At 37.5% G+C, this 16741-nt stretch overlaps 1 protein-coding gene and 1 long non-coding RNA gene across 10 annotated transcripts in view; one reads left to right on the top strand and one right to left on the bottom strand.

Moving 5' to 3' along the window:
* ZFYVE16 (zinc finger FYVE-type containing 16) overlaps positions 1 to 16741 on the top strand; it is a 58387-nt gene that overhangs the window by 2750 nt on the left and 38896 nt on the right. For 4 of the 9 annotated variants that reach the window (XM_032277233.1, XM_032277192.1, XM_032277199.1 and 1 more), the window contains exon 2: positions 1046 to 1169. The exons of 3 other annotated variants lie outside the window; for them this stretch is intronic. The gene's annotated coding sequence lies outside the window, so the exon portion shown is untranslated. Of the gene's footprint in view, positions 1 to 1045; positions 1170 to 9399; positions 9420 to 16741 lie in introns of those variants that run through there. 2 more of the 9 variants (XM_032277211.1, XM_032277226.1) reach the window with 2 other exon arrangements.
* LOC116551163 lies at positions 2232 to 2663 on the bottom strand. Its single transcript, XR_004268745.1, has 2 exons — positions 2590 to 2663; positions 2232 to 2275 (listed from the first exon to the last, which is right to left on the bottom strand). It is a non-coding gene; the product is annotated as an uncharacterized LOC116551163 (long non-coding RNA).

The following is a 16741-nucleotide window of genomic DNA, read 5'->3' as shown; positions in this document are numbered from 1 at the left end:
CCTGTGTAATTTTCTCTTGTGCACTAATGTTGGTGTTCACATTGTTTCAACTAATGATTTGGTAAAATATCTTTGCATGCTTTTAGTTGTTTTGAGTTATTTTCTCTTTGGGGGCTTGGGGGGAGTCCAGTAAAAGCCAGACAGCTGGCCAGGTGGGGTGGCTCGGCTCATGCCTGTAATCCCAGCACTTTGGGAGGCCAAGGTGGGTGGAACACTGGAGGTCAGGGGTTTGAGACCAGCCTGGCCAACATGGTGAAACCCTGTCTCTAGGTGTGTGCCACCACATCTGGCTAATTTTTCTATTTTTAGTAGAGATAGTAGACAACTAAACTGGGAGATAGTACCAGTTTATTTCTTGTCAGCAGTGTCTGACATGCTTTAAAAAAAACCAAACAAACAACACACCCTTACTGACATTGAGTACTTTTATAATTTTAAAAAATGGTTTCAATTTAGTAGGCAATAAATGGTATATGTTCTTATTCTCATTACTTTGATAGTGCACTGAATATTTTTGGTAATCTTAATAGTTGTCTGCTAATATTATTTGCCCATTTATAGTCTAGTGTCCAAGTGTTTTTCTAACACATTTTTTATCTTCTTAAATATATTGTAAGGATATGTTCTATACTTTTTTTTTTAAGGAAAAGAACAAAATTGTGTTTTCTGTATTTACAAGAGTACATGCTTATTTTAAAAAAGTAAAAGACTATGAGACATGTCGTGTAGCCCTGAAATGCTTGCATAATCCCATTCCTAGATTTACAGTATTACTAACATCATTAATGTTTGTTCCTTCATTTTTTTTTACTGTGCCTTTGTTATTTTTTTTTTTTTTTACAACTTATTTGTAAAAATAGGTTGGCACTATGCATAGTTTTGTGATTTGATTTTCTTTCTTTTAACATTATATGTTGGATATTTTTCTACAGCAGTACATGTAACTGGGCAAAGTTTATCCTGGGTGGTTTTAGGAACATGAATTGTGATATTTAGTTTTCTGATGGCAGGCTCTTGTCCTCTTCTAAATATATTCCCTTCCTAGGTGATCTCATCCATTAAGAGCTGTGTGTTGCCAATTCCCAAATCTTTATCTCAGACTCCTCTCCTGCATTCCAGATTCTTATATTCAGCTGCCTTTTGGATATTTCTCCCAGGATGTTCTCAAGGTACTTCAAACAGTCCAAACGTGAACTCATGTTTTCCCTTAATCCTGCTCCTCTTTGTATTGCCTGTCATGGTCAGTGGCACCACCATCTACCCTAGACACTCATGGTGGAAACCTGGCACTAATCCAGCTTTCTCCCTTGCTTTCAGTCTCCAAAAGTTCTCATTCTTTTGCCACTTTTATTTCATTTTATTATTTTTATTTGAGACAGGATCACACTGTATTGTCCAGGCTGGTCTCAAATTCCTGGGCTCAAGCTGATCCTCCCACCTCAGGCTCTGGAGTAGCTGGGACCACAGGGGGGCATCACCATGCCTGGCTCATTGTAGCCACCTTTATATCTGTTTCCTTTATTTCTCCACTGCACTGCCTCAGCTCAGGCCTTCACCTCTTCCCTTAACCATTTTAAGTGTCTCCTTACTACTGGTTTTGTTGGTTGTCTGATTAATCTTCCATGTTACTGCCAATTTTTTTTAATCATGAAGAGATTTTTAAAAACCATTTTATTGGAAATATTATGAAGATTTTTTTCTTAAAAGTATATAAATAGCCAAGTGAATAAAAATACTACCTAAAATAAGTCACATGTACATATAAATAAACCTATTTAAAAAGGGAGTACTGCTGGGCTTGGTGGCTCACGCCTGTAATCTCAGCACTTTGGGAGGTCGAGGCGGGCGGATCACCTGAGGTCAGAAGTTGGAGACCAGCCTGACCAACATGGTGAAACCCGGTCTCTAAAAAATAAATAAATAAATAAATAAAAGAGAAAATAAATTAAAAAGGGAGTATATGTTATATTTCTTTTATGTCTTCTAAATGTGGTAGATTGTTGGCACAGAAAGTACATCTTGATTGAAAGGGAATTGTATGCAACGTGAGATTTCATGTTAAAACATTTGGGTATACCATATTAAATTGTCATACCTTTTACAAATTGTTATATTGTCTTTTTTATATCTTTCTTGGCACCTCAAATAACATAATGCTTAGTAGAGCATTGCTATATAGATAAGAATGTTTTGTAAATAGATGTTAATTAATGAATTCCATAATTTATTTAAAAAAAATTCTCTGGCTGTTGCTAATAAGAAACTATTTCTAGACCTTTCAGGCTGGGCGCGGTGGCTCACGCCTGTAATCCCAGCACTTTGGGAGGCCGAGGCGGGTGGATCACGAGGTCAAGAGATCGAGACCATCCTGGTCAACACGGTGAAACCCCGTCTCTACTAAAAATACAAAAAATTAGCTGGGCATGGTGGTGTGTGCCTGTAATCCCAGCTACTCAGGAGGCTGAGGCAGGAGAATTGCCTGAACCCAGGAGGCGGAGGTTGCGGTGAGCCGAGATCGCGCCATTGCACTCCAGCCTGGGTAACAAGAGCGAAACTCCTTCTCAAAAAAAAAAGAAACTGTTTCTAGACCTTTCAGTTTCTGTGCTTTGTTAAATACATCCTATAGTCAGAGTTCTTTTACTACTACTTTTTACTGTTATGTTTATTTTAAATTTAATGTTTATTTTATCAAAGGGATACCTGTACATAAAGAGTTAATTAATACTTCATGGATTATAATGAAAAACTGGCTGGGTGCGGTGGATCACGCCTGTAATCTCAGCACTTTGGGAGGCTGAGGCAGGAGGATCACATCAGCCCAGGAGTTTGAGACCAGTTTGGGCAGCATAGTGTGACTTTGTCTCCACAAAAAATAAACAAAATTAGCTGGGTCATGGTGACACACATCTGTTGTTCCCTTTACTTGGAAGGCTGAGGTTCCTTTGAGGATCGATTGAGCCCAGCACTGTGAGTTGATATCTTGCCACTGCAGTTCAACCTGGGCAACAGAGTAAGACCCTGTCTCAAAAAAGAAAAGAAAAGTAAAGAAAAATGACAATCTTCTGGCTCAGTCCTTCTCACCCCTGAATCCCACTCTCCAGAAGCAGTCTATTCTCAATCAGTGCTTTCTTTCTGAATCATTGAACAAGAAAAATGATTTGAGCACCTATTTTCTTAATTCTCCCAAGGATGGCACATAGCTAATATGATAGATGCATAGGAAAGAAGCTAGTTTATTACATAAAATAGAAGTGTTAGGGCAATAAAGATTAATTCTCTCGCTGAACCTTAATTGAGAAAGTCTGCTCCAGAGTCAATGACTTAAATTCTTTTTCACTTGCAGTTTTTAAAAACATGTTTAGATATACAGCGATATTCCCTCCCCACTCCTAATGCAATTTTAGATACTACTTATTTCCTATTACAGAAGATGAGAATTTAGGTTTTTTTCAACCAACTCCTACCTTTAAACACTGCTTTTCACTATAACTCCTCTCCCTTCTATATTCTTAAATTAGTTATATGTTAACTTTTAGTTACTTGGTGTTTGCATCACTTTATGTAAATATTGTATGTAGATGACCTGGGTAAGTGTGAGGTTATTTCCTTTCTTGTATAATTTTTGTTTTTCCTAGTTAATAATTATCTTAATTATTTTGTACATGTACCTTACCTTTCATGTTTCTTTATAAATATATGTTTTATATCTTTTTAATGTGTCTTTTGTATTCTTTATTTGATGTATTAACCTCTTGAACCAGATAGTCAGTCTCCTTTTAGTAGATTCAAACACATCTGATAATGTTCGTTTTGCAACATCTTTCCTATAATGTGCTGGTCATCCTGCCTCCATCTTGATGGGTTGCTCTCTAGGCCCGTTGCACAGCTTTTTTCCTGGACTGCCCTTTTATAGTCATTTGTGAATTGCATTTGTCTCTTCTGTGTGGGTAGCCTCTTTACTGGATTTCAGGTTTTCCTTTTTCTTGGTATCTCCCTTATATTGGCAGAGCAGATCTTTTAGTAGTTTCCTGAGAAAGACTGAATGAGATGCAAATATTTTGGGTTCTTGCATGTCCAAACATTTTTTATTTAACCCTCACATTTATGATAGCTAATTCTTTGATTGTGACCTGTTATATCTCTTTGGAATCTTTTATATTTATTCGGCAAGTATGTATTGAGCACATTTTATGAGCCAGGCACTGGCTAAGACCTTTTTAATATATAGGTGAAGAAAAATAAGAGATCCATGTCCTTATGGAGCTTAAATTCAGTGAGGTAGGAATGAACAAATTATACAAAATGTAATGAACAAATTATACAAAATATTGGGAGGTTGTAAATAACTGCTTTAGAAAAGAGAAAAAAGGAGAGCAAGATGGGGTGAGATGTTCAGGCACGTTGGGGAAAGGAGAGGTGGGGGATGCAGACTGTAGTGTAAAATGGGGTGATCTTCCCTTAAACCATTCAGGTATTCTGAAATTTCACAATGATGTTGGTTGGTAAGAGTTTTTCATTCATGTGTTGGGCCCCAAATAGGCCCTTTCCATTTGGAGACTGTATCTGTGGTGTTTTATTTGACAATTTCTTCTTTCCCTCAGTTCCTTCTTTCTGGACTTCTTTTATTTGAATATTAAACCTCATTAGATTGATTCTCTAATTTCTAATATTTTTCTCTCTTGTTTTCCATCCCTTTTTTTTTTTGTTCTGTTTTCTAGGATATTTTCTCAGCATTATTTCTAACACCTTGATTGCATTTTTAAAAATAAACATTTTATTTTGGAAGTTTTAGATTTACAGAATTATTGCAGACAGTATGGAGAGTTCCTATATACTCCACACCCAGTTTATTATTAACATCTTAGATTAATATGGTATATTTGTTATAACTAGTGAAACTAGTATTGATACATTATTAACTAAAGGCTATACTTTATTCGCATTTCCTCATTTTTCCCCTAATATGCTTTTTCTGTTTCAGGATCCCATCCAGGGTAGTACATTACATTGAGTAGTCCTGTCTCCTTAGACATCTCTTGATTGTGATAGTTTCTTAGACATTCCTTGTCTTTGATACTCTTGAAAGTTTTGAGGATTACTGGTTAGACGTTTTGTAGAGTGTCCGTTGGGATTTGTCTCATGTTTTTCTCATGATGATATTGTGGTAATATGTTTTGGGGAGAAAGACAACAGAGATAAAGGACAGTTTTCATCAATGCATACTGTCAGTGTGACTTGCCACTTTCAATGTTGACCTTGATCACTTGACTTGATTTAGTATTTGTCAGGTTTCTTCATTGGAAGTTAGTATTTTCTTTTTTTCTACTGTTCTGTACACTTAAGTAGAAAATCACTGTGCACTGCACACCTAAGGAAGGGGGAGTTTACTTGCTCTAGAGCAAAAAATCTACATAAATTATTTGGATTTTTTTTTTTTTTTTTTGCATGGGAAATTTGACTTTTCCCCATTCATGTATTCAATCATTTACTTAGGTCAGTATGAACACATAGATTTTTTTTTTTAAATTTGTTGGATTATACTTCAGTACTACACTTTTATTTTGTCCCAGCTTTGGCCATTGAGAGCTCTTTCACTTGGCTCTTGTATCTCTTTGACATACTCCCATTGTTGTATGTGTGCATGTGAACTTTTACTTTCTGGCATTACAAGACACTCTGTGCTCATTTTGTTTATTTCCTGCCCTAGTTTTAGAAGCAGCCATTTCACCAAGGAGCTTGGTTCCTTTTGTCGGAGAATTTTATTAGAAACCAAGATCTGGGTGCTGAGTATGTTTGTTGTCCCTGGGATTTTATTTTCTTCTAGGCCCTCTGAGCTGACAAAAACAAGGAGATTTGTTAGTATATGTGTTTATACTAACCTGTATTACACATATCTGTAAATATTTCTGTGTGTAACCATCAATATCCATATTAAGCTAAACATGAGTTTATATTGATGTCTTCAACTATTACCATATAGATTATTTTAGCTTCCTCCCCTGTTTAGCCATACCTCCTCCTTCAACAGTGAGAAACTTGGCTTCCACCATCAGCCATTCATTTACTTAATTGTTCAATTTCAGTATACAGGTATAGTGATTTCAGAATTGTTAACCTATACCACCATGGAAAGCAACTTTATCAACTAGGGTAGAGTGCCTGTCTTTCCTTTCTTTAGTCTTACATATTCCACTCATTTCCAAAGGTCAGTATATTGTTCCTCCATCCCCTGTGATGGGGTTTTTTCATGCATTTGGAATACAGTTAGACTCCTTGTCACATTCTGCTTTCCAATCTAGGATTCCCAAGTCTCCTAAATAATTTTTTGAAAATTTGCATATTGAGGTTTATTCTTTAGGCTGTGAAGTTTTATGGGTATTAGCACGTGGTTATCTTACATTTGCCATTACTACCCTAAAAAATATGTGCTTCACATATTCATCTCTCCCCCACTTTAAACCACTGGCAATCATTGGTGTTTTGTTGTCTCTGTAGTTTTACCTTTTCTAGAATGTTACATAATTAGAATCATATAGTATGTAGATTCTTTCACTTAGCAATATACATTAAGATTCACTCATGACTTTCTGTGACTTGATAGCTCATTTCTTTATATCACTGAATTATATTCCATTGGATAGACGTGTGATGGTTAGTTTATCCATATACCTAATTAAGGACACCTTGATTGCTTCCAGTTTTTGGCAGTTATAAATAAAGCTGATTATACGCATTCACATCTAAGTTATTGTGTGAACGTAAATTTTCAAATCAGATAGGTAAATACCTATAGCACAATTGCTGGATTATATCGTAATATTATGTTTTGTAAGAGACCACCAAGTATTCTCCCAAAGCGGCTACACCATTTTGCATTCCCACTAGCAATAATAAGATTTATCTCTTGTTTGACATCCTCACAGTGACATTCTAGTAGATGTGAAGTGGATATCTCATTGTTTTAATGTGCAGTTCTCTAAAGACAAATGATGTTAAGCATTTTTCGTATTCTTATTTACCATGCTTATATCTTCTTTGGTGTATGCCCATTCGGCACTTTTGCCAGTTTTAAATTGTATTTTTTTTCTTCTTTTTCTTCCCTTTCACTTTTTGCCTTTTCTCTCCTTTCCTTTCCTTTCTCCTCTCCTTTCCTTTCTTTCCTTCCTCCCCTTCTCTCCCCTCCCCTCCTATCATTTTTTTTTTTTTTTTGATAGGGTCTGATTCTCTTGCCCAGGCTGGAGTGCAGTGGCATAATCATACCTGACTGTAACCTTGAACTCCTAGGCTCAAGCTATCCTCCCTTCTCAGCCTCTCGAGTAGCTAGGACTATAGGTGTGCGCCACCACACCCAACTAATTTTTAATTTTTTTCTTAGAGATGAAATTTCTCTATGTTGCCCAGGCTGGTCTTGAACTCCTGGCCTCAAATGAACCTCCCACCGCAGCATCTTAAAGTGCTGGGATTATAGGTGTGAGCCACCATGCCTGGCCTTGGATTATTGTCTCGTGAAGTTTTAAGAGTTCTTTATAGATTTTTAGATACGAGTCCTTTATCAAATATGTGCTTTGCAAATATTCCAGTCTATGGCTTGTCTTCTTATTCTCTTAACTGTTGCAGAGTGGAAATTTTACATTTTAGTAAGATCCAATTTACCAATTTTTTTCTTTCATGGATCATGGTACTGGTGTTGTATTTTAAAATTCCTCACCAAATCCAAGGTCATGTAGATTTTCTCCGGTGTTTTCTTCAAGAAATTTTACAGTTTTGCATGTTTAGTTTAGGTCTGTTATCCAGTTTGATTATGTTTTATATAAGGTGTAATGTCTGTTTCTAGTTTCATATTTTTCACAGGGATGTCCAGTTTTTTCAGCATGAATTATTGAAAAGATTGTCCATTCTCCATTGAATTGCCTTTGCTCGTTTGTCAAAGATAAGTTGACTACATTTGTGTGGGTTTATTTTTGAGGTCTTTTTTTTTTTTTTTTTGGTGTAAGGTCTCACTCTGTTGCCCAGGCTACAGTGCAGTGGCACAATCATGGCTCACTATAGCCTCAACCTCCCTGGTTTCAGGTGATTCTCCCATCTCAGCCTCCCAAGTAGCTGGTACTACAGGTGCATGCCACCATGCCCAGCTTATTTTTTTATGTTTTGTGGAGACAGAGTTTCTCCATGTTGCCCTGGCTGGTCTTGAACTCCTGGGCTCAAGTGACCTGCCTGCCTCTGCCTCCCAAATGCTGGGATTACAGGCATGAGCCACTGTGCCTGGCCATTTCTGGGGTCTATTCTGTTTTAGTGATCTATGTGTCTGTTCTTTTGCCAATAACAAATTGCTCTGATTACTAGAGCCTTCTTGTACATCTTAAAATTAGGTAGTGTAAGTCCTCCAACTTTGTTGTTCTTCAGTATTAATGTTAGCTATTCCATATTCTTTGTCTTTTCATATAAACTTTAGAATCCGTTTCTTGAGACCTACAAAATAGCTTGCTAGGATTTTAGTTGGGATTGCATAAGAATCTAGAGATCAGGTTGGGGAGAATTCATATCTTTGGTTTTTTGTTTGTTTGTTTGTTTTTTGAGATGGAGTGTAGCTCTGTCACCCAGGCTAGAGTGCAGTGGCATGATCTCAGTTCACTGCAACTTCTGCCTCCTAGGTTCAAGTGATTCTGTTGCCTCAGCCTCCTGAGTAACAGGGATTACAGGCATACACTACCAAGCCCAGCTAATTTTGGCATTTTTAGTGTAGACGGGGTTTTACCCTGTTGGCCAGGCTGGTCTCAAAGTCCTGACCTCAAGTAATCCACCTACCTTCACCTCCCAAAGTGCTGGGATTGAGAGCTGTGAGCCACCACACCCAGCCTGTATCTTTTTTTTTTTTTTTTTTTATTTTTTTGAGACGGAGTTTCACTCTTGTTACCCAGGCTGGAGTGCAATGGCGCGATCTCGGCTCACCGCAACCTCGCCGCCTGGGTTCAGGCAATTCTCCTGCCTCAGCCTCCTGAGTAGCTGGGATTACAGGCACGCACCACCATGCCCAGCTAATTTTTTGTATTTTTAGTAGAGACGGGGTTTCACCATGTTGACCAGGATGGTCTCGATCTCTTGACCTCGTGATCCACCCGCCTCGGCCTCCCACAGTGCTGGGATTACAGGCTTGAGCCACTGCGCCCGGCCCCAGCCTGTATCCTAATATTGAGTCTTCCTATCCATGAACATGGAATATGCCCAGTTTATTTAGTTTTTCTTAAGTCAGTGTTTTATAGCCCATATAGATGCTGTGTATATGTTGTTAGATTTATAACCTATGTATTTTTTTTTCTTTTTTCCCACTCTTGCCCAGGCTGGAGTGCACTGGTGTGACCTCTGCTCACTGCAGCTTTGACCTCCTGGGCTCAAGTGATCCTCCCACTTCTGCCTCCCAGGTAGCCAGGACTACAGGTGTGCACCACCATGCCTGGCTAATTTTTTTTGTATTTGCAGAGATGAGGTTTCACTGTATTGCCCAGGCTCGTCTTAAACCCCTAGGCTCAAGGAATCGGCCTGCCTTGGCCTCCCAAAGTGCTAGGATTACAAGTGTGTACTACTATACCTGGCCAGTATCATTTTTTTTAAAGGTGCTCTTGTAAATGGTATTTTAAAGTCCAACTTCCAGTTGTTCATTTAAATGCCAGTGACTCTTGTGTACTGACCTTATTTCCTGCAACCTTACTATACTCAGGACATTTTTGGGGTCAATTTTTGGAGATTTTCTACATAGAGAATTGTGTAATTGCAAATAAAGACCATTTTACTTATTCTTTTTCTCTCGTTTTCTTTTCTTGTCTTATTACACTAGTTAGGGCTTTCCATATTATCTTGAATAAGAGTGATGAGAGAAGATATCCTTTTCCTTGATCCCAATCTTTGAGGGAAGGCAGTTTCTTATTACTAAGTATACTGTTAATTGTAGGTATTTTGTAGCTATTCTTTATCAAATTGAAGAAGTTTCTCTCATAGTTTGCTAAGAGTTTTTATGAATGCATATTGTATTTATTTGCATCAATTTATGTGATTATATGTATTTTCTTTAGTTTATTGATGTGGTAGATTACATTGATTAATTTTCAAATGTTGAAAACTTGATTAATTTTCAAGTGTTGAAATGTCATTCAGTTCTCTCGTAAGCTCAGCCTTGCATACCTGGATAAATCATATTGGTCATGATGTATAATTATTTTTATACATTGTTGGATTCAGTTTGGCACCGTTTTCTTGAGCATTTTTACATCTGTGTTCATGGGCCATTTGGTCTGTAATTTTCCTTTCTTGCGGTGTCTTTATCTTGTTTTGATATTAGGATAATGCTGGTCTCATAGTATAAATTAGGAGTGTTCCCTCTGCTTCTTTTTTCTGGAAGAGATTATAGAGAATTGGTATTATTTTTTTTCTTAAATGTTTGGTAAAATTCACCATTGGATCCATCTGGATCTGGTGATTTATTTTCATGGAATATTATTAATTATTTAATTTTAAAAATAGATGTAGGGATTTTGAGTTATCTATTTTTCCTCGTATCACTTTTGGCAGTTTGTATCATTTGAGGAATTGGTTCATTTCATTTAAATTACCAAACTTGTGGGCAGAGTGGTTAATAATATTCCTATATTATCCTTTTTGTATCCATGGAATCAGTAGTGATGACTCCTCTTTATATATATATATATATATATATATAATTGCACTTTAGGATCTGGGGTACACGTACAGAACATGCAGGATTGTTGCATAGGTACCTACATGGCAAGGTGGTTTGCTGCCTCTATCTCCCCGTCACCTATATCTGGCATTTCTTCCCGTGTTATTCCTCCCCAACCTCCCTACCCTCCGCTGTCCCTCCCCTAATGGCCCCCAACAGACCCCAGTATGTGATGCTCCCCTCCCTGTGTCCATGTGTCCTCATTGTTCAACACCCACCTATGAGTGAGAACATGCGGTGTTTGATTTTCTGCTCTTGTGTCAGTTTGCTGAGAATGATGGTTTCCAGATTCATCCATGTCCCTGCAAAGGACACGAACTCATCGTTTTTTATGGCTGCATAGTATTCCATGGTGTATATGTGCCACATTTTCCCTGTCCAGTCTATCATTGATGGGCATTTGGGTTGGTTCCAGGTCTTTGCTATCATAAACAGTGCCACAGTGAATATGTGTGTGCATGTGTCTTTATAATAGAATGATTTATAATCCTTCGGATATATACCCAGTAATGGGATTGCTGGGTCAAATGGAATTTCTATTTTTAGGTCCTTGAGAAATCACCACACTGTCTTCCACAATGGTTGAACTAATTTACACTCCCACTAATGGTATAAAAGCATCCCCATTTCTTCACATCCTCTCCAGCATCTGTTTTCTCCAGTTTTTTAATGATTGCCATTCTAACTGGCGTGAGATGGTATCTCAATGTAGTTTTGATTTGCATTTCTCTAATGACCAGTGATGATGAGCATTTTTTCATATGTTTGTTGGCCTCTTAGGTGTTTTCTTTTGCAAAGTATCTGTTCATGTCCTTCGCCCACTTTTTGATGGGGTTTTTTCTTGTAAATCTGTTTTAGTTCTTTGTAGATTCTGGATATTAGCCCTTTGTCAGATGGGTAGATTGCAAAAATGTTTTCCCATTCTGTTGGTTGATAGTTCACTCTAATGATTGTTTCTTTTGTTGTATAGAAGCTCTGGAGTTTAATTAGATCCCATTTGTCTATTTTGGCTTTTGTTGCCAATGCTTTTGGTGTTTTAGTCGTGAAGTCCTGGCTTATGCCTATGTCCTGAATGGTTTTGCCTAGGTTTTCTTCTAGGGTTTTTACGGTGTTAGGTGTTATGTTTAAGTCTTTAATCCATCTGGAGTTCATTTTAGTGTGAGGTGTGAGGAAGGGGTCCAGTTTCTGCTTCTGCACGTGGCTAGCCAGCTTTCCCAACACCATTTATTAAACGGAGAATCCTTTCCCCATTGCTTGTTTTTGTGAGATTTGTCAAAGATCAGATGGTTGTAGATATGTGGTGTTGCCTCCAAGGCCTCTGTTCTGTACCATTGGTCTATATCTCTGTTTTGGTACCAGTACCATGCTGTTTTGATTACTGTAGCCTTGTAGTATAGTTTGAAGTCAGGTAGCGTGATGCCTCCAGCTTTGTTCTTTTTGCTTAGAGTTGTCTTGGCTATGTAGGCTCTCTTTTGGTTCCATATGAAGTTTAAAGTGTTTTTTTCCGGTACTGTGAAGAGGATCATAGGTAGCTTGATGGGGATAGCGTTGAATCTATAAATTACTTTGGGCAGTATGGCCATTTTCACAACATTGATTCTTCCTAACCATGAGCATGAAATGTTTTTCCATCTGTTTGTGTCCTCTCTTATTTCCTTGATCAGTGATTTGTAGTTCTCCTTGAAGAGGTCCTTTACATCTTTGTTAGTTGTATTCCTAGGTATTTTATTCTCTTTGTAGCAATTGTGAATGGCAGTTTATTCTTGATTTGGCTCTCTTTAAGTCTGTTATTGGTGTATAGGAATGCTTCTGATTTCTGCACGTTGATTTTGTATTCTGAGACTTTGCCGAAGTTGCTTATCAGTTTCAGGAGATTTTGGGCTGAGACGATGAGGTCTTCTAAATATACAATCATGTTACTGCAAATAGAGACAATTTGACTTCATCCTTTCCTAATTGAATACCCTTTATTTCTTTTTCTTGCCTGATTGCTCTGGTTAGAACTTCCAATACTATATTGAATAGGAGTGGTGAGAGAGGGCATCCTTGTCTAGTGCCAGATTTCAAAGGGAATACTTCCAGTTTTTGCCTATTCAGTATATTATTGGCTGTGGGTTTGTCGTAAATAGCTTTTGTTATTTTGAGATACGTTCTGTCAATACCTAGTTTATTGAGAATTTTTAGCATAAAGTGCTGTTGAATTTTCTTGAAGGCCTTCTCTGCATCTATTAAGATAATCATGTGGTTTTTGTCTTTGATTCTGTTTATGTGGTGAATTACGTTTAAAGACTTGTGTATGTTGAACCAGCCTTGCATCCCCAGGATAAACCCTACTTGATCGTGATGGATACGCTTTTTGATGTGCTGTTGCAATCGGTTGCAATCGGTTTGCGAGTATTTTATTAAAAATTTTTGCGTCTATGTTCATCATGGATATTGGCCTGAAGTTTTCTTTTTTTGGATGACTCCTATTTTATTTCTGAAGTTGATGATTTGTGTCTCTCTTAATTAACCTGGTTTATCAATTTTATTGGTCTTTTAAAGGGATGAGTTTTTTGTTTTTCTTTATTTTTCTGTTGTTTTCCTGTTTTAAATTTCATTGATTTCTGCTCTAATTTTTATTTTCCTACTTTAGGAAAATAAATTGTTTTAGGCCTAAATTGTTTTTGTTTGTCTAGTTTCCCAAGGTGGGAGCTTACCGATTTTAGATTTCTTTTTTTTTTTCTTTTTGAGATGGAGTTTCACTCTTTTTCCCAGGGTAGAGTACAATGGCATGACCTCTGCTCACTGCAACCTCCATCTCCCAGGTTCAAGTGATTCTCCTGCCTCAGCCTCCCGAGTAGCTGGGATTACAGGTACCTGCCCCCATGCCCAGCTAATTTTCATATTTTTTAGTAGAGACAGGGTTTCACCATGTTGGCCAGGCTGGTTTTAAACTCCTGACCTCAGGTGATGCGCCTGCCTCAAACTCCCAAATTCTTTTTCAATATATGCATTTTTAATGCTGCCATTGTCCCTTAAACACTGCTTTTACTGCAGCTCACAAATCTTGCTTAAATTTTAAGATTACTATCAAGTTTCATGATCTTTTTTTGTTCTTTGTATTTCTTATTTATGGCTTCCTGTTCCTGTTTCATGGTTGCATTGCTTTTTTGTCTCTGAGAATATTAATTAGCTTCTTTGAAGTTTTATTCTCCCTCCTGCATTGTCTCTTCCTCCAAATTCCTTTTTTTTTTTTTTTTACAACCTCTGCCTCTTGGTTTCAAGTGATTCTCCTGCCTCAGTTACCTAACTAGCTGGTATTACAGGTGTGTGCCACTACACCCAGCTAATTTTTGTACTTTTAGTAGAGATGGGGTTTCCCTATGTTGGCCAGGCTGGTCTCAAACTCCTGGCCTCAAGCAGTTCACCTGCCTCGGCCTCCCAAAGTGTTGGGATTACAGGCATGAGCCACCTTGCCTGGCATCCAAATTCCTTTTGTTTGTTTGGTATCTGTGTTTTTGTGTACTCTATGTGTATGGCATAACCACGGTATTAAAACTGAAACAAAAATGGTAACATGCTTCATTGAATTCAGATGTCATACCAATGTTATTGAAAATTCTTCTGAAGTGTACCTATTAGTTTTAAGTATGTTGCCAGCATAATTGTTGTTCATTTGTAAGTGACCCTTTCTCTCTGGCTGTTCTTTCTTTGGGGTTTAGTAATTTTACAATAGTGTGTCTAAATGTGGATTTCTCTTTGCATTGTTTGGTTTAATATGTTACCTGTATCTGTTGAGTTGACTTTTTCATCAATTCCGGAAAAACTCACAGCATTATCTTTTCAAATATAGTTGTTCCATGCTGTCTTTTCTCCTTGTAGTACTCCATTCTCATTTTGTCATCAATATCTTTTAACCATTTTTATATTTTTCTCTTTCTCATCCCTCTGGGCATTATTTCAGATAATTTCTTCCGATAGGTCTTCATTATCATTCAGTTCTCTCTTAAGCTCTGCCTAATTTTCAAGCCCATTTTTAAAGTATCTCTTTTTTTCCCCCAGACCTCAGGTGTCCTTAGTTGATGGCACACAATCATAATTACGTCCTGTGAAGCTCTCTCATTTGTTTGTTGTCTTTTACCCCGATTGATTTTGCATTCCTAGTCCCCATGACAGGTGGCCAAACAGATGTGTTTAATAATGTATATTCAGGCCGGGCGCGGTGGCTCAAGCCTGTAATCCCAGCACTTTGGGAGGCTGAGGCGGGTGAATCACGAGGTCAAGAGATGGAGACCATCCTGGTAAACATGGTGAAACCCCGTCTCTACTAAAAATACAAAAAATTAGCTGGGCATGGTGGCGTGTGCCTGTAATCCCAGCTACTCAGGAGGCTGAGGCAGGAGAATTGCCTGAACCCAGGAGGCGGAGGTTGCGGTGAGCCGAGATCGCGCCATTGCACTCCAGCCTGGGTAACAAGAGTGAAACTCCCTCTCAAAAAAAAAAAAAAAAAAAATGTGTATTCTTTTGTTTGTATTTATTAATACAAATTTGTACAGTTTTATTGTATTTTTTAAAAAGTAACAGTTTGCAATGGATTGGAAGTATAAGAAAAATTTTTACCATAGGTAATTTGAGGAATGTTGCTGTACAGTGTTTCACCTTCTAGATTAGCTTAGTTGATTGCTTTCTTTTTATGTTACTTAACTTGTCCCTTATGCTTGAATTTCCTGTAAACATGCAGTTAGTTTGACTAGATTCAGATTCAATTTTTTTAGGCAGTAATACTTTTTAGGTGACACTGTTCTTGCACTTTTATTGATGGTGAAATTGATTGTTGGGTTCAGATGTGTTGACTCGATCCCACCATTTTAAAGCTCATAAATCTTTTCCTCTAACCTTTTAAACATCCATTTATAGCCATTGCCTAGTCTATTTATTGTATTAGGGATTATGAGGAGATGAATTAAAAATTTTTAATATCCTTCTGCATTTATTAACTGGAATTCTTATCTAAAGAACTTTACATCAGTAATTATTTTGTTGTCATATTTTGTAATTAAAGGGAAAGATAAATTCTTTTTTATTTAATGACAAAGCTTATTGAAATACAACAGAGAAGGCTTCATCACATCATATACCATGCTCATGAATTGGAAATTTCAATATTTTTAAGGATAGTGTTCTCCAAATTGATACACACACCCACACACACACACACACACACACACACACATGTATGTATGTATTTTAAGTTAAATTTAAAGTTCTGGGATACACGTGCAGGACATGCAGGTTAGTTACATAGGTAAACATGTGCCATGATGATTTGCTGCACCTATCAATCCATCACCGAGATATTAAGCCCTGCATCATTAGCTATTTATCCTGATGCTCTCCCTTTACCCACCACCCCTCCTGCATCAGGCCCCAGTATGTGTGGTTCCTTCTCCCTGTGTCCACATGTTTTCATTGTTCAGCTCCCACTTATAAGTGAGAACATGTGGTGTTTGGTTTTCTGTTCTTGCATTAGTTTGCTGAGGATAATGGCTTCTAGTGTTCTGCAAAGGACATGATCTTGTTCTTCTTTATGGCTGCATAGTATTCCATGGTTTTATATGTGCCACATATTCTTTATCCAGTCTATCATTGATGGGCATTTGGGTTGATTCCATGTCTTTGCTATTGTGAATAGTGCTGCTATGAACATATACGTGCATGTTTCTTTATAGTAGAATGATTTATATTCCTTTGGGCATATACCAGTAATGGGATTGCTGTGACAAATGGTATTTCTGGTTCTAGATCTTTGAGGAATCGCTACGCCGTCTTCATGTAAAAGTGTTCCTATTTCTCCATAGCCTTGCCAGCTTCTGTTGTTTCTTGACTTTTTAATGATTGCCATTCTGACTGGCCTGAGATGGTATCTCATTGTGGTTTTAATTTTCATTTCTTTAATGATTAGTGATGTTGAGCTTTTGTTCATGTTTGTTGGCCACATAAATATCTTCTTTTGAGAAATGTCTGTTC

This window comes from Sapajus apella, unplaced genomic scaffold (assembly GCF_009761245.1).
Source record: "Sapajus apella isolate SASKATOON/1434 unplaced genomic scaffold, GSC_monkey_1.0 scaffold1, whole genome shotgun sequence".
Taxonomy (NCBI): Eukaryota; Metazoa; Chordata; class Mammalia; order Primates; family Cebidae; genus Sapajus; species Sapajus apella.
The sequence above is the reverse complement of the archived record's forward strand: the minus strand, read 5'-3'. Positions and strand labels throughout refer to the sequence as shown.